At 42.4% G+C, this 9,027-nt stretch overlaps 1 pseudogene; it reads right to left on the reverse strand.

The window, feature by feature from the left end:
• Positions 1-2,139: 2,139 nt before the first annotated feature.
• Positions 2,140-6,164, reverse strand: LOC118375647 (ectonucleoside triphosphate diphosphohydrolase 2-like; annotated as a pseudogene).
• Between the last annotated feature and the right edge of the window lie 2,863 nt (positions 6,165-9,027).

Here is a 9,027-nt window from a genome sequence, read left to right on the forward strand (position 1 = left end):
TGTCGGTGATCAGGCCTACCATTGTTGTGTCATTGACAAACTCAATGATGGTGTTGGAGTCCTGCATGGCTGTGCCCGCATGAGTGAACAGGGAGTACAATTTTGAAGATGTCCAACTTTCTTATTCACAATGATCCCTCCTGATTGGACATGATCTATTCGATCTTTCCATGGTACGGAATGTCAAAATGACAGATTATCAACATGGAAAAATAAATAAACATAGCTTATTTAAAATGACATGACATTCTAGCAGTGAATGCCGTACACACACACACACACACACACACACACACACACACACACACACACACACACACACACACACACACACACACACACACACACACACACACACACACACACACACACACACACACACACACACACACACAGTCCTGAGTCAACACAAAGTCTAAAAACAGCATAAAAAGACAATTCATGAATTCAGACGGCTCACTTGCATTTCAGCATTGTAGAGTATGCAGGTCCACTTTAATCACAGTAGGTTGGTGGTACCTTAATTGGGGAGGACGGGCTCGTAGTAATGGCTGGAGTGGAATAAGTGGAATGGTATGAAATACATCAAACACATGATTTCCATGTGTTTGATGACATTCCATTTACTCCATTTTGTTCATTATTATGAGACGTTCTCGCCTCAGCAGCTTCCTTTGACTTGAACCTCTGATAGAATGGTTCGGAATTACAGTGCATGCCATAAAATCACTTAATCATTACCAAAAGTTGTACAAAGTGTAGTTTGAATGGCAATCAATACATCTGACCACAAATGAAATATACATCTCCTCGTCAATTTGGATATGCTTTTCTTCTGTGGCCTCCTCCGAAATGTGTGACATTGGAATGATTGAAACTCTAGGACTCTATTTTAACGAACCAAACACTAACGTAATTCTGAGTGCATTCTTGCGGTGCAGTTGAGTCCTGGGTGTGTCAAAAACATTATGGGCGTAACGCCTGGCGGTAGCGTAAAGAGGCAGGAATGAATTAACACGTTGAAGGTGTGACCACTCACTGGACAATGAAAACCTACTCCAAAGCTTTCTGTGGTTGCTTCAAGTTGTGTATTTACGCTGTTTGATGTTCTTTTGTCATAAACTCTGTCGGGAGAGCATGGATGCTTGTCCTATCCATTGAAGATAGGCCTACTATTTTATTAAAAAGCATACAGTAACTCTAAAATAGTCCTAGTTATAACAAATGTTTACGTATCCAGTTTTTCATATACCTTTTTAAAAACAGTTATTGGCTTCAACATGGGAATGTTGCATTTGAATTTCAGTAGCCTATAGCCTAAATTGCATTGCATATCTGAGCAATAGACATTGCCTACCAAACGTAATACGATTAGCCTACCTTCGCCGTTGAGATGGTCTCTATGGTGACTTTGCCACGTATATAATTGTAAAGGTAAACAATCTGTCAAATCTTGGTCTCCCTATATGCAGACAGATTGCCTCCTACAATGTATCTGTCCACCTAGAGTCGGTTTTAAGAGACGTGGGCAAATATCAATACAATAGCAGATTCAGTACCACGGACAGTGAACATAATTCAACAGAGGACACTGGAAGATACATTTTTCAACTAAATGATAAACGAGAAACAAGAATGCCTTTTAACGACTTGATGTTTCTAAATAGGCTTGACATCTTTCATTCCAAGGCATCGCACGTCGAAACCTTTCACAGGAGCTGGACATAAATATTATCCAATATAATGAAAATAGGGGTTGACTGTTTTGCTGCTCCCGAAAGTGATATTTTAATTAAACATTGGTGATACGCTGTTCTATTGATTAGGATACTGTGCACCTCCGCTGGCGAAATCCATACCATAGACAACTGCCCTACCGCTAAGACCAGCTTTTGTTCGGTATTTAAATATCCCCAAAGCGCTGTTGACACGTTGGCGCACTTCAAATATTTCCATCCCTCCCTCCCCAGTGCAAGCAAGTTGATATAAGACAGGTCAATTAACAATCCTGGCGCAAGGGTTTGAAAATAGCAGAGCGGCTGCTTTAACAGGTCGAACATGTTTAAAAGCGTGAATTTGAGAATTGCGCTGGGTTAAGGCAGCCAAAAAAAAAAGTGCATATTCTGACTGGGGAGAAAATTAACCAAAATGTGTCCTGAAGACAATCTTAGATGATGCCGTCACACTGCCCTTCTTCTTTTGGTAGGTCTTAAGTAGAAGATATCCAGGCGCAACGATGAGTAAGACAAAAAGGAAGATGAGACAAGACCAGGCCTTGGGGGGCAGAGTCTTCCTCAGTCCCATGCTCTCCCCTGGCAACATATTGCTCAGGCACAGCATGTAAACCAGCGCCCAGCCAAAAGAGGTGTCTCCTGCCTGCACAAAATAAGAACAACACACCACAACTGAACTCCTAAGCATATGTACAGGCAAGTGGTACATGAAAAGAAATATTGAAATAGCTTTTATTGCATTGAAATAGAGTCAAGCCTTTGTATTGTTTTACTTTGCTGCTCACCTTTCTCTAAAAGAGATTTGAGGGAAGGAGAGGTCATCAAAGCCATAGCCTTGGAGCATGAAGACCTTGTCACGGATGACTAGGAGGGGAAGGTAGGAATCAGATGCAGGGAGCAGAGGGTTCACGGAGAAATGCACCTTAATCCGGCACAGAATGGTCATGTCCAAAACACAGGGCAGAAAACACAGACCAACCCAAAACACAGGGCGGAAAACACAGACCAACCCAAAACACAGGGCGGAAAACACAGACCAACCCAAAACACAGGGCGGAAAACACAGACCAACCCAAAACACAGGCCGTAAAAACACAGACCAACCCAAAACACAGGGTAACAATGGTCCGGTGCACAATAACACCTCCGATACAAGACGTGAACTAAATATAATCCCGCACAAACAAGGGCGGGCTTCACAAGCTTAAATAGGTAAGCAAATCAAGAAAACACAAATAGGAACAGGTGCAACTCATAAGACTAAGCTAACAGAAAAGGGAAAAGGGATCGGTGGCGGCTAGTAGGCCGGTGACGACGACCGCCGAGCACCGCCCGAACAGGTAGGGGAGCCAACTTCGGCGGGAGTCGTGACAGTCCTGGACAAAGACAGAGACTGCACAGTAATCCTGTAGAAGACCCTACTGGTCTGGGGCCTTCACTAGCATCTGTTTAGTGGAGGGGGTGGGGGTTAGAAAAATCTCAGCTTCTCCTTCACCCAAATCCAGACAGCAGTTGTTCTGAAAGAACTGCAAAACATGGACCTGTACAAATCAGCTGGGCTAGACAATCTGGACCCTCTCTTTCTAAAATGATCCACTGCCATTGTTGCAACCCCTATTACCAGTCTGTTCAACCTCTCTTTCGTATCATCTGAAATGCAAATGAATTACTTAAAAATCATACAATGTGATTTTCTGGATTTTTGTTTTAGATTCCGTCTCTCACAGTTGAAGTGTACCTATTACAGACCTCTACATGCTTTGTAAGTAGGAAAACCTGCAAAATCAGCAGTGTATCAAATACTTGTTCTCCCCACTGTATATCCATCCTGCCCTGCCTTTCTAAAGTCTTCGAAAGCCAAGTGAATAAACAGATCACTGACCATTTTGAATCCCACCGCACCTTCTCCGCTGTGCAATCCGGTTTCCGAGCTGGTCACGGGTGCACCTCAGCCACGTTCAAGGTACTAAACGATATCATAACAGTCATCGATAAACGATTGTACTGTGCAGCCGTTCATCGACCTGGCTAAGGCTTTCGACTCTGTCAATCACCGTTTTCTTTTCGGCAGACTCAACAGCCTTGGTTTCTCAAATGAGTGCCTCGCCTGTTTCACCAACTACTTCTCAGACAGAGTTCAGTGTGTCAAATTGGAGGGCATGTTGTCCGGACCTCTGGCAGTCTCTATGGGGGTGCCACAGGGTTCAATTCTCGGGCCGACTCTTTTCTCTGTATATATCAACAATGTCGCTCTTGCTGCGGGTGATTCCCTGATCCAAGTCTACGCAGACGACACCATTCTGTACATCTGGCCCTTCTTTGGACACTGTGTTAACAAACCTCCAAACGAGCTTCAATGCCATACAACACTCCTTCCGTGGCCTCCAACTGCTCATAAACGCTAGTAAAACTAAATGCATGCATTTCAACCATTCGCTGCCCCCTCTCGCCTGCCACACTAGCATCACTACTCTGGCCAGTTCTGACTTAAAATATGTGGACAACTACAAATACCTAGGTGTCTGGTTAGACTGTAAACTCTCCTTCCAGACTCATATTAAACATCTCAGTCGAGCCCAGCAGTTCAGTGCATTACCTCCTGGAAGCTCATGTTGCAGACAGTGCGGACGGCTCCCTCCAGTAGAATGGGAGACGTGACAGTGATGCCAGTTGTGCGCTTCAGGAACACGTGAGTGTATAAGAAAGCAGAGAAGGCCTGTGGAGAGGAGGATACAAGAGATTGCTCAATCTGCCCCTTGACATCAGAGTAATAAACAGACAATTATCTTGTCCCATAAATCTCATGAGGCTGTGGGCTGTTTGTCTACATGCTTTGGCTTACAGTGAACAAGCCTATGAATGAAAATTGAAAAATAGCTTATTATTCTGACAGAATTTCTGAAAAGAAATTAATCTGATTGTTAAATAGCTTGAACCAAAGTATGTTAAAAATATATTATGATATTATGTACATTTGAATAAAAAAATTGGATAAATTCTAAGAAACAGTGAACCATAGATTGAACCTGTGATTGATCTTCAAATGTAATCCCTGCATGGGGATCCTCCTCACCATGAAGCTGCTCCATCAAAGGAGCACTTGGAGAAAGAGCACCTGTCGAAGAAGAAGAGCTTGGACATATTGCCAAGGCACTGCTGGTAATTCCCAGTGCCCATTTACTGTCAGGGAGACTTGGGGGCTGTAGGGAGAGGGCCTTTGGTCTGCCGTGCATGGGGAGTCAAACACCTTGTCCAGCTTCATGGAGACATTGAAACCTGCTGATAGTAGGGGTGTGATATATGGGGCCCAGCACCTTGAGTCTGAGAGACAAAGCAGACTTAAGACAGCTCTGTAGTCATATCGTGATAAGTGCCTATACAGTGTGCACTATTTTAGCCTAACATTGTTCTATTGTTTTAGCATTACTATGCACTTTGGTTTGTTATGTACTCAATCAATCTGCATTTATGATACTACTGTGTTTTAAGAGAACGTTAGTTACCTTGACCAAGTGAGCCAGCAGTCTGCGTAAGACCTGGTCCCTGCCGTAGCACAGGAAGCTCTGTGTGTAGGGGTGATCGTCTCGACCATAAAGACGTAGATCCAAGACGTTACTCTTATCCTCCACCACGTCTGTGGTCTCAAAGGTAATCTGAGTGGAGGCGCCTCCGAAGTCCAGAGCACCCACTGTATCTCTGCCAGGACTAAGCCAACGCCCCACAAAGCCATACCAAGTGACAAAAGAAAGAATGAGAAGGAAATGACAAGGGCCAGTTTGTCTTGAGAAACAATGAAAACAAACCAATGTTTCTAATTCATCTTTCTTCATGGCCAACACTGCTTAACATTCATTCCTCAGTGTTCTTGAATAGCTCTGATGCCGGATCTGAAACTGTGAAAACTTCACCTTGATAAAGTTGTCTAACAGGTAGTGTGCAGTTGACAGTGACCCAGCCATATGCCCTCTCCTCCTGTCCACTCAAGATGGTCGCCCCTCTGAAGTCAAAAGGATAAGTACGCAATTTGCTGCCTACGTCCTTCAGTATCTGCTCTGACTCTGTGGGGTTGGATATACTGTGGGAAAGAGCGAGAAAAGAGGGGACAGAACTAGACAAAAAAATGGATACAAATGTTGTCATTAGCCAACATATTGTAAAGCACTTCTAATGTGGTAACTCACATAACCCATGAACAGAAGATGCTATGATACTGTGTATCTGACCTGAAACTACATCTAATGTTATGTTGTGCATCTCCACTCATTTCAGTAGCCTCATACCGGCTGTGGCTCCCAGATACACAGGAGTGAGGTGGTGTCTGGATTTGGGGATGTTCTGCAAAGCCTATTCCAGACCGGGTTCCAGACTGCTCTCTGCACCCCTTCGTTTCCCTGCATAGCTGGATATCCCTCCCCCTGAGTAGGTAGACATTCAATAAAATATAATGCAATAAAATACAATAGAATACAATATTAATCAGAATATGAATACCCCAAAGTGTATATGTGATTTCTGCCAATTTTGACTTGTGCATGACCTTTTCTTTCATGTCAGCAAGAAATGTAAACTTACTGCATCTGAATGGATGCAATACAATTTCAGGAGTTTTTCTATGATTACTTGCCCAACTGAAACCAAACTTATGAAATAGAGGAAGAACTGAAGAGGGCACACAGCATACATGGCAATAGAAAAGAACCGGAACACTCAGTTAAGAATCCCAATTACGCAAAACATAACTGTTTGGTAAATCCGACCACAACTCTATCCTTCTGATTCCCGCTTACAAGCAAAAATTAAAGCATGAAGCACCAGTGACTCAGTTTATAAAAAAGTGGTCAGATGAAGCAGATGCTAAACTACAGGACTGTTTTGCAAGCACAGACTGGAACATGGAGTACACCACATCAGTCACTGGTGTCGTGTCTTTACTATCATTAAATTAAGACTTTTAGTTTTTATCAAAGATTCTCTGTAATTAGTATTACGCGATTAAACTGATTAATCATGTAACTATAATTAACTAGGTATTCGGAACACCAAGGAAAATATTCAGATTACAAAGTTATAATTTTCCTAATATAACTTTTCAGATATTTTCATATCTGATCAATAGTCTTCTGAATTATTGAATTATTTATTTTACCTCACATTAGTCTCATTCCAAAAGTCATAAATTGCACGAACCCAGTCTTCACTATGAGTCATCCATAACTCAATTGTTTTAAATCATTTATTTATTAACGAACTAAACAATCACAGAAGTGCACACACAAACAAAAAAAGTAAATATGTTTACAAGAAATGATAGGGGAATGTGCCCTAGTGGGCTAAACCGGCATGGCGGCTTGTTAGACAAAAGGGGAGTGGGGGTCAGCTGAGAAGTCACTACAGAGTTGATAATTATAACAATTGAAATGCTAATCCTTTGCACATGAACGCTCACTCATTCGGGAACAATTGCAATCAATATATATATTTACGCTCAGTGTGTCGTCGGGATCTCTGTTGAAAAGTTTGTTTCTGTTGGAGAGTGTCCGTCCTCTCAATTCAATTCAATTCAAGGGCTTTATTGGCATGGGAAACATGTGTTAACATTGCCAAAGCAAGTGAGGTAGATAATATATAAAGTGAATATATAAAGTGAAATAAACAATTAAAATGAACAGTAAACATTACACATACAGAAGTTTCAAAACAATAAAGACATTACAAATATCATATTATATATATATATATACACAGTGTTTTAACAATGTACAAATGGTTAAAGGACACAAGATAAAATAAATAAGCATAAATATGGGTTGTATTTACAATGGTGTGTGTTCTTCACTGGTTGCCCTTTTCTCGTGGCAACAGGTCGCAAATCTTGCTGCTGTGATGGCACACTGTGGAATTTCACCCAGTAGATATGGGAGTTTATCAAAATTGGATTTGTTTCCTAATTCTTTGTGGATCTGTGTAATCTGAGGGAAATATGTCTCTCTAATATGGTCATACATTGGGCAGGGGGCTAGGAAGTGCAGCTCAGTTTCCACCTCATTTTGTGGGCAGTGAGCACATAGCCTGTCTTCTCTTGAGAGCCATGTCTGCCTACGGCGGCCTTTCTCAATAGCAAGGCTATGCTCACTGAGTCTGTACATAACTGTCGTGGTTAGAATGGATAGTTCAGAGTGACATTCATGTCGTTATAGAATATGTTTCGGCCGTTGTTGGTCTTCCCGTTCAATGATACCGAATTCCTAGCTGCAGACTAGTAATTAATATCAAAGACTTGTTCTTATTCTGTCGGTATCGATAGTCTAAGAGTTTAACCACGTGGGATGGTTAAAAGATTCAGCAGTCTGGTTTCCACCTTGGCCCTCTCGTTATCGAGGTAAGCTGGTCTGCAACCTTTGTCCTCTCGTAATTGAGAGAAACATGGTCTGTTGAGAAATTCTCAAAGTGGGTTTTTTATGCAGAACATTGAAAAGGGCTGTCTCATGACACCCGGTCCTGTCTGTACCCCGGGGGGCGTGCCAAGGACTTTGTGAAACTTTTTAGGGAATTGGAGTTTCCTTCATTAAACAGTCCGAAGTCACATTACACAATTTTACAAACAGTATCATCCTCACTCATTCATCTTATACAACAATTAGATGTAAACCTCATATCTGAGCCTATTATATAAACAGCGTTATGTTAATGTGGCCGTATTGTCTCCTATGAGTTTCACCAAACTGTACCAAACGGACCAGTTCATAGCTGGATTCGAAACCGATCTTTTATACCTTCTCCGGAACATAAATGTTGTTCGGACCTCAAGTTCTGTGAGGTGGAAAAAAATCCTTTGTTGTCTATGAAAATTCACTCTGTCTCTATACTGCGGCCATGAGGAGATAATCTCCTCCAAGAATTTACGACCTCTCTCTGACCACAGCAGCCTAGGTGTAGGAGACAGGGAGAGGGGGATGCGGCTTGCTGTACCCAAAGAAGGAAACGTCATGACACTGGCTTTATCAATAAGTGCATCAAGGACATCGTCCCCACAGTTACTGTACCTACATACCCCAGCCAGAAGCCATGGATTACAGGCAACATTCTCACTGAGCTAAAGGGTAGAGCTGCCGCTTTCAAGGTGCGTGACTCCAACCTGGAAGCTTACAAGAAATCCTGCTATGTCCTGCGATGAACCATCAAACAGGCAAAGCGTCAATACAGGGCTAAGATTGAATCATACTACACCGGCTCCGACGCTCGTCTTACGTGGCAGGGCTTGCAAACTATTGCAGACTACAAAGGGAAGCACAGC

This window comes from Oncorhynchus keta, chromosome 14 (genome assembly GCF_023373465.1).
Source record: "Oncorhynchus keta strain PuntledgeMale-10-30-2019 chromosome 14, Oket_V2, whole genome shotgun sequence".
NCBI classification, from domain to species: domain Eukaryota; kingdom Metazoa; phylum Chordata; class Actinopteri; order Salmoniformes; family Salmonidae; genus Oncorhynchus; species Oncorhynchus keta.